Source organism: Fukomys damarensis, unplaced genomic scaffold, assembly GCF_012274545.1.
Source record: "Fukomys damarensis isolate Sample0158 unplaced genomic scaffold, DMR_v1.0_HiC HiC_scaffold_39, whole genome shotgun sequence".
NCBI lineage: Eukaryota > Metazoa > Chordata > Mammalia > Rodentia > Bathyergidae > Fukomys > Fukomys damarensis.
The window spans coordinates 25,204,093-25,222,356 of NW_022900951.1; the positions used below are offsets into that span (position 1 = coordinate 25,204,093).

General features: G+C 35.4%; 1 protein-coding gene across 2 annotated transcripts in view; it reads left to right on the forward strand.

Moving 5' to 3' along the window:
- Il1rapl1 (interleukin 1 receptor accessory protein like 1) overlaps positions 1-18,264 on the forward strand; it is a 1,210,730-nt gene that overhangs the window by 988,937 nt on the left and 203,529 nt on the right. The window lies entirely within an intron of this gene.

An 18,264-nucleotide genomic window follows, 5' to 3' on the forward strand; every position in this document is an offset into this window, starting at 1 on the left:
AAGCAGCAACCAGCCTCTTGGCAGCATTTAGAGCTCCTTGTTCCTAAACATACAAGTGTGTGTGTGCGTGTGTGTGTGTGTGTGCGCGCGTGTGTGTATGCATGTGTTTATATAGCCACCTCTAACCATATTTGTATCTATATATTATACTTTCTCTCACAAAGTTTATATAGTAAATTTTATTCTAATTCAGCTGGGGTACATTGGGAAATGCTCCAAAATAAAGGTTATCTCTCACTCTTTTTTTACTTTCCAGCACTTTCCCTGATAGGTGAAATAAATGTAAGCATTCAACGTGTATTCTCTTCATGATTGAAAAAACTTCTGCATTCTCACTGATGGTGGTTTTGTGACCATTAAACATGCATGTAGTGTTACTGTGAATGCACAAAGTATTGAAAAAACCATGCTCAAATAGAAAAAAAATAGCGGGGCACATTTTAGGTTGGTAATATATTTTCAAAGATTCCCTGGATACATTTTCATTGAACTTCAGAATTCGTAATTTGAAATTGATATTTGTACTCCATCCGTCCCTCATGTCTGTAGAGTTCTTGTAAAGATTCAGGACTAAAGCTCAAAGAACATAGTGAGATTGACACAGTCTCCTGTCTTTTATTCTCTCATTATTTTTATGTTATACTGAACATCGAAATTGTGTTTTACAAAGTACAAAAAAAAAAGGAACAAGATACTGCTCTCAAATATTTATATTGAGATGTCTTCCAGTTTTTTCTTAAAGTTTTCCAAAAAAAGAAAGGAAGAATGTCCTCTATTGAGAAGGAAGAATGTTGGGGAAAAAAGTACTTCAGAGGTGGTTTGACATTTTGAGGTTAAACCAGAATGATGCCTTCACTGCAAGGAGTGCTTTTGATGTCTGGCCAAGGTGGTACACAATCATTGACAATGACTTCATTCTCTGTGGCTTCAGTTTCACAGTGTCTTCCAGTGCTATATTATCTAGAACTAAATAACTGTGGTCACCACTCTATAATTTGGTCATGAGGTATCTGTTTACTTTCAGACAAAATAAAATGTCTCATAATAATGATCTTTTTATGATTTTGCTCTTTCTTCCAGAAAGAAAAAAGACATATTTAAGAATTTAACTTTGCTCATATTGGGGAAGAAAATAAGCTTTAAAAAGTTTTTCTCTCCATTCCCTATAGTAACTCTTATCTTACTTTTCCACTGGGGGAAATGCTACCTTCAGCATATTTTGTGTATGGAATAGGACCAAATACTTCAAGTGGTCATAATTGTAAAGGATACAAAAAATGAGGCATCTTCCTGTATTTAATTTAATGTGGAGGGAAAAGGCCCTTGGGGTAAATTAGCACTTGGAGGATTTAGCAAAAGTGAATTAATAATGACAGAATCCCCTAACACAGCTACCTGATGAACTTGCAATACTTTTGCTTGTATACCTGGGATACTACTCTGTTAGGGGATACCATGGGTTTTTAAAATGTGAGACAGATTCTATGGAAGAGAAAAACCAGATGAATCTCAACTTAAAGACAGTATGTCTTCCTAAATAGCTTTGTGTTTGACCGACCATACATTTTCCATGGTGCTATATATTTTTTCACATACTCATTTGAAAAAAAAAACAAGAGCTGAATGTAAATTGCAGTTGCCACAACTAGAATTCTGTTGTACAGTCTCTTTACAATCAATTAGCAAGTGCACTCCCAAAACTGAATATACAGGTGAATTTTTAAAAATTATAAATTGTATTAAATCTAACCTTTATTATGAATAAGAACACAGAAAGAAATGAAGGCAGAAGCATATTGTGACCATATTTAAAAAATATAAGCCCACTATCCTTTGTTCACAATTCCAAAATCAAAGAGAGTTCTGCAAAAACAAATGCCTTTGTGATGCATCATTCAACACAATTTGGATTCTGTGGCCAAAATTTACCTGAGCTACTGTGAGATAGTCATCTTAAGTTACTTCTTTTGCTGTGGCTGTCCATTTGATGGGCTGCAAGAAAATTAGTGTGTTTGATCACCAGGATGTTGTTGACTCTACCCATTCACTAATAGAATGTGATACTGTTCATTTATAAGGCAGATATTCTATTTCAACAGAAAATTCTGAACATTGGAAAAACAATCTCTAATATACTCTTCTTTTTACTAAGTGAGGTATTATGCTGCCTTACAAATGTATCTCATTGAAATATGATATAACCTCTTAGAGAGAGACATTTCTATGATCTTCAGTTTAGCTCATGTTCCCTCTTTCAGTTCACATTGTTTCATAACAAACATCCCCGATATGTAGTAGGTGAAAACAATGCTTTGTTATTAATGTACACATTTCTGTGGGTTCACTTCGCTCAGCTGAGTGGTTTTCCAATACGGGTGCTGCCAAATGGTAGCTAGGATTGGGAGCACCTATGTACAGGTTGGCTTCCACATCTGTACCTCAACTGGAATTCTTCAAAGCTGGTCAGATAGCTGTTTCCCTATGTGGCCTCTAGGTGGTAACGTTATTCCTCCAACATGGCAGTCTCAGGAGGTCAGACTTCTTACATGGCATTTTTCAAGCCTTCTACCACAGTGTGTGTTCCAGGAGACAAGATGTAATTACTGTCTGTCTAGTAATAAGTGGGCTCTCAAACAAGCACAATGTCACTGCTACTTATTACTATGGATGAAAATAGTAGGAAAAATCACCAAGAGGGCTCACAAGATCCAGCCTAATACATAGGAATAGAGGCAGCTCAGTTTAAAAATTTTATTAATCAGCTTCCATTACCATAGCAAAATACCCAGGGCAAGTAACTTATAAACTTTAAAAGTTTATTTTGACTCATGGTTTGGAGGTTCCATTCTGTGCTCAAATGTCTTCATGGCTTTGGGCCTCCAGTGAGGCAGCCAATTATGGCAGAAACACATGCAAAAGAAAAACAAAACTGCTCAACTCACTATCCACACAACAGAAATAATGAGAGAATGAGGAAGAAATAAGTCTCATACTTCCCTTCAAGGGCATGTCTCCAGCCTACTAAAGACTTCTCACAAGGTTCCTTTCAAAGGTTTTAATCATCCCCCAATAGTTACACCTCGGACCAAGTTAAACACATAGACTTTTAAGAGACACTCAATTCACAATGTTCACCTGGGACTTGAAGTTAGGTCTGCTTGGTGACAACATGTATTCACAATAGAGGAAAGCCTATCTCTTGCCCATCACTTTCTCTGAATGGCGCTTACAACATTCTGGTATTTTGTTGCTCAATATTTTTACTGTTTATTTTCCTATCATCTACTTTCATTAGACCAGTCTTTAACAAGATTAGTCTAACAACATCAAAATGGAGACGTTGCATATTTGAGGAGATGGACAGGGACAAATTTTTCTCCTCTCATCTTACTCTAACTTTAGTGATGGTAATGTATCCATGTGTCAATGGGAGATACCTAGATAATTCAAACAAGGAGAGATTCAAAGAAAAATTAATGCCAGGAAGGGCATAGCAAGAAAAAGTGAGAGTATTCTGGAGCTTTCCAACTACCGTGTGCATCTTTATTTGCACGTCCAGCCCCTCCACCCCAAAATTCTAATATATTCCTCCTACTCAAATATAATATGTCTCATATTTCTGTATGTAAGTATTTTCCCCAGCTACTAATGCAGCCAGCAGCATGTATTAATTAGTTCCCTCTCGGTGGCATACATGAATGTATGAATCTCTTTAACTTGGGGACGGTACTCCCTAAATATTGCACATGCATTCTTTCTCCAGGTTTCTCCCCTCTCTAGATTGAAAATGGAAAAAAGAAACTAGCTGGATAATGTGGGTCACAGTTAGCTGGTAAGGTTTAAGTCTTGGCAGTGATGAGACCTTGAGTTGTTTTTCCCTCTGCATGTTAAGCGCTGGGGTGTGGTCAACTTGCAAACAAATAGGGAAAGCCTTGTGAATTCAGTTTCTGTGTTGAGTTATGGAGGAATATTGACAGTACTGTTCAGAAGAACTGATATATCTGATGTCTCCTTAGGGAGAATCAAAACTTCACTAGGGTCTAACTAAATGGCAGTCATAATTTTGTGCCCTATCCTCACTTGGCTGAATCCATCACATGTGTCAAAATGGCATGGTTCCTCCCAAGGGCTTTGGGACTGGACTCACCATACACAGCTGTGTTGATGAAATCTAACTGAACAGTTGCACCATATTAGTTAGCTTTCCTCAGGGACACTAGGCACTTGCCTTCCATGTCCTTTCTTTCTCAACTTTCCTTCCGGGTTACTTATGGTATAAGCAATGTGCCTTCCCATTTTCCTCTGCTCTTCCAATAACCAAGCAACTTTATTTTTTTTCCTTTTAAAAAGCCCATGGTTTTCTGACTTTTCCCAAACCTTTTTGTCAAATTAAAACTTATTTCTCCTTCTTACAAAACAAATACCACTTCCTACAACATTTCTGATTTGTTAGCACAGTGTATATCTTGCATAGCTTTTTTGTGTTTGATCTTTTTGTTTGCGTGAAATACTACAATAGCTAAGTACATGTTTACTAGAAAATAGTACTCCTCGTGGCCAAGAAATAGATACACTTGATGCTCATAGTTTCTGTGTTATGAACATCAGCAAAAAATGTGTTGCCTTCCCAGTGATCACATTATTATTGATACACATTAATGTAGGAACACCTTTAGGATCTCTTCAACCAATTAACTCATTTCATCTGCAGATCTGCAATGTCATGATGAGGCTACTATCTAATCTCTTGATTTCTCCCAGTTCATTGAACCATCTCCTTGCTTTATTCTAATCTCAATTTTACTCTTTGCCTAATATAAAATCCTAAGTGTTTTATTTTGATCTACACTTATATATTCCAGGGATTTATACTCTTGTCACCTGAAAGCTCCTGTGAATTTTGTAGGTCTCCTTTAAAGGATGGATACATTGATCAAAAGATCTTTCCTTGATCCCAGTTCATTTGCTACCGACATGTATATTCTTGCTCGTGCATTCTTACAGAAACTCCAGTATCATTCTCAACTTGGGAGCTGGAGGGGAAATCGGTCTTCCCCAGGCCCTTAGCATACTTGTGAAACATTAAGATAGATATCAGGACTTAATTTTCCTGGAGCTACAACTTATGTATAGAGGTCAAGGACTGAGGAAGGAGTCTGGGAAGATCTGGGAAGAAATTTCCTTTAAAAGTCTTAAAATAAAAGCTGGAAACACTGGAAGTGAGACATGAATCCCTTTTATGCCAAAGAAAGCAATCCTATCCTCCTAATCCTTTATTTAGCTAATAAATGAAAAAAACAGACATATATACCATTGACTCAAGGCCACATAATTTTGTTTTCTTTAGTCTTCTAAATGTTAGTAGTGTATGCTTCTAAAAAATTGGATATTTACTGTGTTCAATATGGCTGCTAAACTTAGAAGAAAAAGGAATGAGAAGGGGCCTAAATAGGCTTAAATAACAAGACCCAATGATAGAATAGCACTGTGTAGGAAAGACAAGACTTCATTAGATGTAACATGTAAGAAAAATGTATGAATTTTCATTGTTTTTCCTTCACTGGTCACCTACATCCACACACAGACACTTGTAACTGTTATGATAAATAGTACCCAGGTAAATATGATGAAGAATTTATCTGATTATAGATTTACACTTTTTCATTTTTTAATCTCAAAATTTGCTAGTGGTACAATGGTGAAGCACCATTTATGATTGTAGAAGACCCATCAAAATGTGATCCTGAAGTGTTCAACATGTGTAAATCAATAGATGTAATACACTTATAAACAGAAGTAAGGATAAAGGTCACATCATCATCACAATAGTTAGAAAAAAATGCCTTTGACAATATGCAACATCAATCTATGAAGAAAAACTCAACAAGACAAAATATAGGTATAGAAGATCCTGATAAAAGCCATTTATGATAACCTAGATAACCTATTGTAAACATCACATTAAATGGAAAAAAAACTGAAATATTTTCCTCTAAAATCAGGAACAAGACAGGGATGTCCATGCTTACCAATCCTCTCCAATACTGTACTTAAAATTTTGACCAGAGTAATTAGGGAAGAGAAAGAAATAAAAGAGATAAAATAGCATTGCTCAAATAACTAGAGTAAACAATCTTAAAATCTATAGTGACTCAGAAGAGACAAAATAGCCAAAACAATCCTCAGCAAAATCAACAAAGCAAGAGGCATTACATTCCCAAATTTCAAGTCGTATTACAAAGCTGTGGTAATGTCTACATGATTGTGGTACAAAATAGATGTGTAGACTAATGGAACAGAATTGAGGATGTAGAAACAACTCCATGCACATTCAACCATCTGATTTTTGACAAAGGGTCAATAACTTACACTGGAGAAAAGATAGCCTCTTCAATGAATGCTGTTGGGAAAAATGGTTATCCATGTTCAGAAGAATGAATCTAGACAGATATCTCTCATTATGTAGTAAAATATAACAGAAATGGAAAAGCCCTAAATATAAAAACAGAAAAACTAAATATACTGGAATATAAAAGTAGGTAACACTCTTGAATACATAGGCACAGACAAGGTCTTTCTGAACAAAACCCCAGTTGCACAAGAAATAGTATGAAGAATAAACAAATTGGATTACATCAAATTTAAAAAATTCTGAATGACAAAGAAATAACTAATAGAGTGAAGAGACAACCTACAGAATGGAAATAATTTTTGCTAGCTTCTCCTTAGAAAGAGGACTAATATGTAGTATATATAAAGAACTAAAAAAATTACCCCTAAATAAAAGATTCAATAAAAACTTAGCAGTTAAAATGATAGACATTTCTCAAAAGAAGAACTAAGAATAGACAATAAGTACATGAAAAGAATATTCAGCATCTTTAGCACCTTACTCTCAAGGACTCAAGAAACAACAAATGATGATAAGGTTGTGGAGAAAAAGAAACACGTCTACATTATCAGTGGAAATGTAAATTGTACAACGACTATGGAAATCAGTGTGGAGATTTCCTCAAGAAACTAAAATAGAAAAACATTAGAAATTTCATTCACCCCAGCTAAACATCATTTGGGTATCTTATTTAAAGAGTTAAAGTCATCATCTTACTGTAATGCATGCATACCCATGTTTATAGAAACATAACACACAATAACTAAATTATGAAAGCTGCCTTTATGACCTTTAACATATAAATAGATAAAAGAAATGTGACATATATATGCAAAATATACCAGATAAAAGGATAGTCATTTTTAAGATCATGGATGTTTGAGACTATAATGCTAAGTAAAACAACTCAAAAATAGAAAGCTATTATATGATAATCCCTAAAAAGAAATAATTTAAAGACCAAAGTAAAAGAGAGATTGTATGAAATGGTGAGGGAAACTTTGGGGACATTAGAAGGGGATCAGGGGAAAGGGAAGGGAGAGGAAACGTGGGGAAGTAGAATAAAAATAATTAAAGTGCAATATGCCTATTACCTAATATGAATGCAATTAGTATGTATTACAAACATGTACTAATTATAAACAAATAAAAATGTATTAAAATATAACTTTAATCTTTCTCTTAAGCATCAACTCATGGCACCTCCCTTTGATCCACCTCTTCTGAACCCTAATTCTAACAAATTAGCAGAAAAATTATATGGACTTTTAATGAAAAGCTCAAATTCTTTCCCCCAGTGAATTGTGTATCTCCTTTGTTCCTATTGATATATTGGTTCTTATCCTAAAAGTTCCAGATGACTTGTTTCTCCTCCTGGAAAAATCTTGTCAAGGATGTCATCCTGATTTTCTGATGTGTCTTCTTTATGAATCCACTTTGGAGAATGTCTTCTCCGCTGATCTCAGGCCAAAAGCAGTTTTATTTCTCCACTATGATCTGCTTGCATTTCTCATATCATGGCTTAAGAGTGGCACCTGTCAGCTTTTCATTTTTCCACTGGTTGCCTGAACTTTCAGAGCCAAATTTCTAGCCTGTCTATAATGACTAGTATGAGGTTTCCCAACTAAATCCCAGGCTGTTTTACTCTCAAAATTATTGTTTTTCTTTTTCCTTTATATTATAGCTTCTTTTCTTGTTTTTTTTTAAATTTTTTAAATGAGTTTATTGGTACATTTCAGGTATACAGTACAATTACATTCATTGTTGGGATCTTGTACCTTTACATGACAGGTCTTGGTTCTCATTTTTTCCCCTTGTCCCTGCCTCTTCACCGGCTAAAAATTATATGGACTTTTAATGAAAAGCTCAAATTCTTTCCCCCAGTGAATTGTGTATCTCCTTTGTTCCTATTGATATATTGGTTCTTATCCTAAAAGTTCCAGATGACTTGTTTCTCCTCCTGGAAAAATCTTGTCAAGGATGTCATCCTGATTTTCTGATGTGTCTTCTTTATGAATCCACTTTGGAGAATGTCTTCTCCGCTGATCTCAGGCCAAAAGCAGTTTTATTTCTCCACTATGATCTGCTTGCATTTCTCATATCATGGCTTAAGAGTGGCACCTGTCAGCTTTTCATTTTTCCACTGGTTGCCTGAACTTTCAGAGCCAAATTTCTAGCCTGTCTATAATGACTAGTATGAGGTTTCCCAACTAAATCCCAGGCTGTTTTACTCTCAAAATTATTGTTTTTCTTTTTCCTTTATATTATAGCTTCTTTTCTTGTTTTTTTTTAAATTTTTTAAATGAGTTTATTGGTACATTTCAGGTATACAGTACAATTACATTCATTGTTGGGATCTTGTACCTTTACATGACAGGTCTTGGTTCTCATTTTTTCCCCTTGTCCCTGCCTCCCTTCACCGGCTTCTCCCCTCCCTATTTACAAACACTTTATTTCCATTTTTACATTTTCTCATATTTTTTCCTTTTCCCTTATTCCCTTTCCCCTATCCTTCCCACTCTCCCTACACCTTTAGCCCTTTTCTTCCTATTTCTCATTGTCAATTATATCATTAGGATCTTCTGTACTATTATAGTTTTTCACACCAGTGAATCTATTCGGTATTTACACATGTGTGACTTATTTGTTTCACTTAGGAGTATATCCTCAATATGTATCCATTTTCCTATGAATGACTCTATTTTCTCATTCTTTATGGCTGAGTAGTATTCCATTTTATAGAAAAACCACATGTTCCTTATCCAGTTTCCAACTGATGGGCAAATGGGCTGTTTCCAAGTTTTAGCTATTACAAACTGTGCTGCTATAAACATGGGTGTGCTTATATCACTGTGGCATGATTCTTTTAATTCTTCTGGAAAGATACCCAGCAGAGGGATGGCTGGGTCCAATGGAACCTCTAGTCCCAGCTCTTTGAGGTATCTCCATATTGATTTCCATAGTGGTTGCACCAGTCTGCACTCCCACCAACAATGGAGAAGGGTTCCTTTCTCCACACAAACCCACCAATATTTGTTTTGGTTTATTTCTTGACAGCAGCCATTCTTTGTGGGGTGAGGTGAAATCTCAGTGTTGCTTTCATCTGCATCTCTCGAATGACCAGTAATGTGGAACATTTTTTCATATATTTACTTGCTGCTTTTACTTCTTTGCCTGAGAAATGTCTGTTCATTTCAGATGCCCATTTTTGAATTGGGTTTTTATATTTGGGGGGCTGATTGTTTTAATTTATTTATATATTCTAGAGAATAATCCTTTGTCTCAAAAGCAGCTGGTAAAAATGTTTTCCCACATTATAGGTTGTCTCTCAGTTCTGTTGATGGTTTCTTTTGCAGTGCAGAATCTTTTTAATAAAATGAGATCCCAGTTGTTGAATCTTTCTGCTAGTTCCCGTGCTATTGAGGATTTGTTCATAAATCCTTTTTCTATGCCAATATCTTCCACAGTTCTGCCTGACTTATCTTCCTGCAAGTTTAGTGTTTCTGTTTTAATATTTAGATTTTTCATCCACTTGGATTTTAATTTAGTGCATGGTGAAAGAAAAAGGTCCAGTTTTAATCTTTGGCAGGCTGACATCTAGTTTTTCCAACACCATTTATTAAAGAGGCTATCTTTCCTCCACTGAGGATGGTCATCTCCTTTGTCAAACACGAGGTAGCTGAGTACATCTGGAGTTGTTTTTGTGTCTTCCAATCTGTTCCACTGATCCTCAGATCTGTTTCTTTGCCAGTACCATGCTGTTTTTATTACAGTGGCTTTGTAGTATAGTTTCAAATTGGGAATTTTCATACTTGCTACCATATCTCTGTTGCCTAGGATGGCTTTTGCTATTCTAGGTCTCTAATGGTTCCAAATGAATTTTTGGATATTTTTCTAGTTCTGTGAAATATAGTGTTATAATTTTAATTGAAATTGCATTGAATCTGTATAGCAGTTTTGGCAGTATGGCCATTTTCACTATGTTGATTCTTCCTACCAAGAAGCAACGTATAACTTTCCATTTTCCTATATTCACTTCGATTTCTTTTTTCAGAGTCTTGTAGTTTTCAGTGTAGAGGTCTTTTGCTTTTGTTAGAGTGATTCCTAGATACTTCATTTTTTTGGATGCTGTTCTGAAAGGGATTGTTTCCCTAATCTCTCTCTCAGTGAGTCTGTTATTTGTGTACAAGAAGGTTATTGATTTTTGGATGTTCACCTTGTATGCAGGTAGTCTGCTCAAAGTGTCAATTAAGTTTAGAAGACTTTTGGTAGAGTTTTTTTGGGTCTTCAAAGTAGAGTATCATCATCAGAGTATCATCATGACAGTTTAACTTCTTCCTTTCCTACCTTTGCTGCTTTAATTTCTTTCTTTTGTTTAATTGCTGTGGCTAATGTTTCCAGAACTATATCAAAGAGGAGTGGTGATAGTGGGCATCCTTGTCTTGTTCCTGATTTTTAACGTGAAGGTTTTCAGTTTTTGGCCATTTAATATGATGTTGTCTGTTGGTTTTTCATAGATAGCCTTTATTAAGTTGAGATATAGACCATCTATTCCATTTTTTGTGGTGTTTTTATCATGAATGGGTGTTGAATTTTATCAAATGTTTTTTCTGCATCTATTGAGAGGATCATATGTTTTTTGTCCTTGACTCTGTTAACATAGTGTATTACATTTATTGATTTACATATGTTGAACAATCCTTGCATCCCTGGAATAAATCCAACTTGGTCAGGATGTATGATCTTCTTCATGATCCTCTGTATTCTTTCTGCTAGTATCTTATTAAGGATTTTTGCATCTATATTCATTAAGGAGATTGGCCTGTAATTCTCTTTTTTAGTTGCATCTTTCCAATTTCTTGTTTTATATGTAGCTTCATGGGACTCTTTTCAGGAATGAAGTGGCCAAGGAAAGCAGAAAAGAAAGAGAAAGCAAGGGAAGGAAAGAAAAGAGGAGGCAAACTGCAAAGCTAACTTTTTAAAAAATAATTCTGTCACTTGGAAGAATGAATTACATTCCCTCTGACCTTTCTCAGTACATTGAGAAAGCCTCTTCTATAGCACTTATACCACTACATGACAATTCTTTATTTTCTTGGAATTTTTAAAATCTCTTTCCTCAATGCAAATTCTTTAAAAATAAAGATTATTTCTTACTTTTTTTGGCTTCTGAGCTTCTGGCTCAATTCCTAGCTCAAGTAAATGCTTAATATATGTTTATTGAATAAAGAGTAGCTGAAAAGTAGTTCCAGACATTTCTACCAATCACATGGGTTGATTGAAGTTCTGTTTAAGATTTAGATTCATTCCCTCAGTCTTCTGACATTCAGAACCTTGCATTTGACTACTCATAGTCATTTTTTATTGTAGATGATTCCCACTGACTTTCCACAATTAATCTACAGCTTTACTTAATAGAAATAAAATCCTATTAAATATAATTAAAAATCTCTCTGTGAAATAGGATAGGATCCCACTGGGACATCACAAAACACAATTATACCTTCATGGCATATGCTCTTTTTAAGCAAATCCATTCATGCATATTAAAGTCTGACAATCCTTTCTCAAAGTTAGTAGTATCTTATATATAACACCTTATGCCAAGTGAGAATTAAGAAGCCATTGTATTATTTCTATCCTGGATTATTTCCCTAAGCAGAAGCATCAATATTTGTATATACTAGGAATTTATTTTTGTTAAATAGCAAGTCAGTTTACATCGGTATAATAGTTCACTATAGCTATTCGGTTAAAAGGTGATAAAATTCTACAACATATATTTAGCAAAATCATCTCAATGAGCACCAGACGGATTCAAATTTCCCTTGTGCACAAGCTGAAAGAGGTTTGTCCACTAGAAGGTTAGGCCTTCAAGGTCATTTCAGGACCACTGCCTGCAATATCATTTGAAATATTTGAATAGAAATAAAATAGTCTAAATAACTTTTTATTCTGTATTTCTTTCTCTTAATTGGAGAAGAAATAAGATCAGGAAGAAAGAAAATAGTGCTGTTAATTGGAGAATGGAGAATCTTACACATTTTTCTACTTGAGAAAAGAACTTAGTATCTTCAGATAGTTATAGATGCATTATCATCTAAACACAGGGTAAGCAGAAGTGAGATAATCTTTAACATAGATATGTGTTGCGTACACATGCATTCACACTTAATCAGGTGTACTCAAGGGTCAGAGCTGCCTCTGGTTAAACTATAATGTCACAGCAGTCACCAATCATGACCAGACACTAGGTCAGAGAACAATAAAAATGAGCCGCTGGGTCTGGGGATTTAGCTCAGCGGATCAGTGGCCTGCCTTGCAAGAGCAAGGACCTGAGTTCAATCCCCGGTTTAAAAAAAAAAAAAAAAAAAAAAAAAAAAAAAGAGCTGCTAAACTTGCTGCAGCTCTTCAACATGTCAACAAGTTGTCTTGCAGTTTTTCAGGAAAGAAGAGAAAAAATGAGTTAGTGTCTGCAGCAGATGGCTTCTGAAAATCCACATCCTAATATAGTTAAGTGTTCAAGTTTTTTCTAAAGATGCACAGTTTCCTTGATAAAGCATTTCATTAGTGACTTAACCAGTTAAGAATGTTTACCTTCGAATTATGTTCAGTCTTCTCAAAATCAGAATGGTTTCAACCTGAAAAGAGCAAACTATTCTTCTTTTCTATTTTCTGTCTTCCTTGGTTTCATCACCATCAAAGGCAGGAAGTTATGATAGAGAAAATTATGATGTTCAAAGAGGCATCCCTGAGAAAAGTGACCTTTCCTCCCCTGAGGTTCTCAGCGGTAAGCACCTATCTGGAACTTTTCAGAAGGAGCCTCCTCTGGGTTGCATCTTTGCTTTCTCTTTTTGCTCCACATTCATTAAATCTGAATCATTCTTCTAAAGTGAATACTTTCCGTAAGTCATCTCTATTCATTTTCTATTACAGTTGCAACAAATTATCACAAACATTAAGATTTAAGCTAATTCTAATATATTATGCTGTAGTTCTGAATATCAAAATTCTGAAACACAACTCCCTGGGCTAAAATCAAATTGTCAGTAGAACTGTGCTCCTTTCTGAAGTCTTTAGTAGATAATTTGTTTCCTGCCGTTTTCCAGATACTGTAGGCTGCCAACATTGCATGCCCCATGCCCCTTTCCTCCAACTTCAAAGCCAACAATGGCTTGTTGAGTCTCTTTCATTGTGCATCTTCCTGAAGCTGATTCTTCTCTTTTTTTTTTCTTGTAATGATCTCTGTATCATAATCATCCAGATAATCCAGGGTAGTCTCCCTATTTCAAAGTCATGGATCCTCTATCTGAGTTCCCTCTGCTGCCTCAATTGTCCCTTGCCATGGAAGACAACACATGCATGGATTCTGGGGATCAGAATATGGCTATTTTAGGAAACTGTGAGTCTACTGAGCAGAACACGTTTGTGCAAGATTTGGCTTCCCCTCAAAGGGACTGATTTCAATATATCAGAAACATCTCCCTTCCCCACTCATGGATTTCTTTAATCAATGTTCTTAATTTATTCAGTCTAGAGTGACAATAAGCATCGACATTTCAGGAGGCTACACAGCTGCTGCCATCTCAATCTCTTGCAGACCTAAGGTAGATGAGGGGCAATAAGACTGAGATCTTTGTCCCCTAGAGCCTAAGAACAAAATCAGCAATCTGATTTGTAGTTCCACCAAGATGCTTTCATTGTCTCGGCAATTTTTTTCTGTGAACAACTGTTCAAAGCACTGTTGTTTACATATAGACCCCTAATGGAAAAGTAGTTCTTAGAAACAGACAGCAAACAGATGGGCCTCAGACTACATGTGTTCTTGAAACAAAACAACAAAAAACCCAAGTGGTTTAGAACACAAAGACATAGCAGACAGCGTAGGGCTATAAATTTTGACTGAGAGGTTAAACTGTCATATATGTGGCAATCAAGCCACAAAACCCATGAAACTGTTACCTGAGTGGGGCTGTGCGTTTCCTGAAGCTGGAAAAAGGATCTTACTTATCCTACCCTTTCAGAGCAGATTTGCTGACTTTTGTTGTAGAAAAAGATTTTTCATGTCAGTGAGAGACATTAGGCAGAAATTTAGGACACACTTGCAGGTAAAGTATGGGCACTCAGAAATAAGACACATTAAAATTTGTAACTGGGAAAATTTATACTTGAAGGGGTGGAAAGTCCAGGTAAACATTGCTTACCCCCCTCAAAAGGTAATTTTACAGGTATGGGCATTTTTCCCTCTTTGGAACAGATAAACATTATTTGCATTCGCAAAGAATGCTCCTTTGTCTTAGGATGAAGGCAAATTATGGCCTTTCAATACGCCTGAAGAAGTTTGGGTATGAAAGGTCTTTTAGTGAAGGGGCTTGAATTTAACCAAAGGTATCACGACATATATCACCTTGGGTAGCTTTGGCTGGGTCCTAGAAGTTGCTGTCTTCTCAAAAGTACAATTCATAGTTATGATTTTCTTAACTCCTTTCTACCTATCTTTTATTTCTTCTATCCAACCTCAAACCCATGATGATCAGTAGATCACAAGGACAAAGGAAATCTATGAGTACAATGACTCTCTACACAAAAATTGGCTTCTAAATTGGAGCGAGTACATCTTCACAGCTACTCAAAATAACTCACTAGGATGTGGGAAGAAATCATTAGTATTTTGTAACTATATTTTTATATTAAATAGGAATTTAAGATTTATGGGTATTTTAAATAGAATAGGACCCTACCATACTCATTGGTTTTGTATTCTAACTACTTATATATCACACATGAGCTCAAAAATGTTTCTGAGACAAAGAGTACAACCCCACAGAGGGGGTGACTGAGGTCTCTTCAATCAACATGCTGTCAGTGACTAATTGCAATAAGTATGAAACCATGAAGTAGACTGATTATTACATTATCTATTTTTAATTAAATTAAGTGTCATGAAGTTGAATCAGTAGTTTAAAAATAGGTGAGTGTCTTAAAGATTCCTGTAAGAAGCTTCATACGCATAGTATTTATAAAATGAGGGTAGATAAGCATCAAGAAAATAGAATAAATGTCATTGCTCCAAGCTCTAGTACAGTCTCTTCGGTCACAAAATCTCCTTAATCTGATCATATCTGACGCATTTGATTTTGGTCACAAAATACTTTTGTATTTTAATTGAAGAGCATAAAATTAAAACCCTTTACATTAATACTTATTTCATCTTTAGCTGTTTAAATTCCCATTCAGTATATATTTTACGGTATTTGCAACATTTTGGTACAATAGCTCATGGCTATACCTTATTTTTTATAAATATTTTGTTTTTCTTGGTACATGTTTGCAGGACATAATGATTACATCCCTCATGGGCAGTTGGTACACGTACAAACACATTTTAATTTTTTCTTATCCCTTTCCCAACTCCTATTTCCTGTATCTTTTTCCCTTTTGCAAAGATCTATCTCCTTATTCTGGGAGGGGGTACACACACATATTCTGTAGATATGTATTTGCATTTGTTTTATGGATAATGGTGCATTGTCAAAATACTTTGTAGACTTTTGCTGTAGAAGAAGGTGTCTTCAGAAGAAGGCAACAGATTCCAAAGGAAAAATTTACTATAGAAAAATTTCAGAAAATGGATCTATGGGAGAATCATAGTGTAGGTCACAGGACACACTGCACTAAATCTTGTCCTTCTCCAGGTGAAACATTGACAGGAACCAATTTCATCGTACTGACCTCTGTGTAGAATTTCTATCCTATAAGAGGGTCTCTGACCTACTTGATAAAGCAAAGCCATAAGAGTTTCAGAGGAAATTTTTAAATATCCACCTTATTTGAAAATGCTTAGAAATGCACTTTTGAAAAGGTTATGACAAAATATGCTTTTCCCATGATTCAGAAACATGAAGCGTATCAGAAACATGTTTAGACATTAAAAAATCCAATATTCAATTTTTATAAGAATTGATTTAATTAGCAACTTAGCTACAACTAGCATATAGTAGTTTATCTAATAGAGAATCTCTTTTCTGGACATAGTGATCTTAAACTCAGTTATACTTTTGTCAATTAAAAATATATAATATGCATTATATGGCAAATGGTTGGAGAATTTCAGCTACAAAATCCTTCCTCCTGTGAAGGCTATTTCATAGCTTAGGAGATTTTTATAACTTCTCTTCTAACATCATACAGAGACACCCTCCAGAATGCTATCTTTAAGATCATAGAAACTAAGATATTTAAATTTCAAAGTGAATATTATCCATTTTCTGTTTATTTTCATCCTACTTCCTGACAAGCCCCCTGATCCCTTCATCATTTGTTAAAGTTTCTCTTTCTTCCAGGCTGCTTTGGGAATTAATTCCAGGTCACACAGAAAAAAAAAAGTTTTCCTTCCTCCCATCCCAAGCTCAACTTCCAAGACAAGATTTTCATCTATATTAAATAGATTCACTGACCCAAAACTAGTAACCTAACCTCAGCAGCAGATTCTGCAGAGTTCAGTGGAGCACAGGAAATCCCCCTGATGCCTGATTAAAGCCATCAGCAAAGCCTGTAATAATTCTAAAATATTCAACCTTAGCAGACAGCATTGCCCTACAAGTCATTTTTTGTAGATCTGTATCACTTCAGGACCATAAATACTTCCCTTTAGACCTAGCTCCCAATACAAAGGATCATAGCAATTTGAACAGGAGTCACTTGGAAAATTGTTTCGTTTTATCTGCCAGAAGTGGAAAGCAAATTCTTCATCCCAAGTCGGGAGCCCTGGCAAAAATTTCCTTCGGTGACTACTACAGGAGATACCATGTAAGTATAGTAATATCTCATTTCATTAATAATTCTGGTTGCAAACAGAAGCGGTGGGCAAAATTTTGCTTTCATTCATGAACTCCGCATCGGGTGACGGACAATAACCATGTCCTTCTTTCCCAGAATCCTGGGAAGGATTTATGAAACCAAGTACGACTGTGTTTACTTTAGGGATGTTTTTAATTGATCACAGAAAAAGACAGACGGTCTAATAGAAATTAGAACCGCCAAGCCGGGGGTTTGGCTCAGTGGTTCTGTAGCCTGACTCCTCAGCGTAAGGGTCTGAGTTGGATCCACGGTACCAAAAAATAAAAATATCTGGTGTTGTTGTTTCCTCTTGTATAAAGAATTCTAACCACCAAACTGAACATTGATGTAGTTCTCCTATTAACTCACTTCACACTCACGTAGGAGAGAAATCCAATTAAGTGGTATTTCCCTATTTCATAGACCAGAGAAGGCTATTTCTGAAAGGTTCATAACTGTGCTGACAGGCACATAGTAAAGTGCCTGTCTCAATCCATTATGTAGATCCATATTTCCATGTGGATCCATTTACATCTTGTATATTACACTGTCTCTTCTAAACGGATTACTAGTTAGGCAATGTTATTCGTTCTAGCCAAATGATGATGATAGGCCATATATTCAGGGTGCTGAAATTTATCTCAATTTTGTTGTCATCTATAACTGAAAATGTTCAGAACTTTGTGAATCATAATTATGATTTTTAGAAAAACAAAAACTTTCCACACACATTGTTTCTTCAGTATTTTTTAAATTAAATATAGCCCCTGTTGGGTATGACAGTTTTGTAATTGATTCTACTAGAAGAAGCATTTAAATTTATTTTGTTTTTGTCCAGAACTTACACGGAAATACTTGTGTAACACCTCATACTTCTTGTAATGTAATCACTCACAAGTAGTAATAAAATACAGATTGAATTTATATGAATATTTAATTGTTAAAATAACACAAGCATTTGCTTTTAAATCATCCATTCATAACTCTTTGGCCATGTCTACATAAAGTATCAACTGTTCTCACATCCGTTGGTT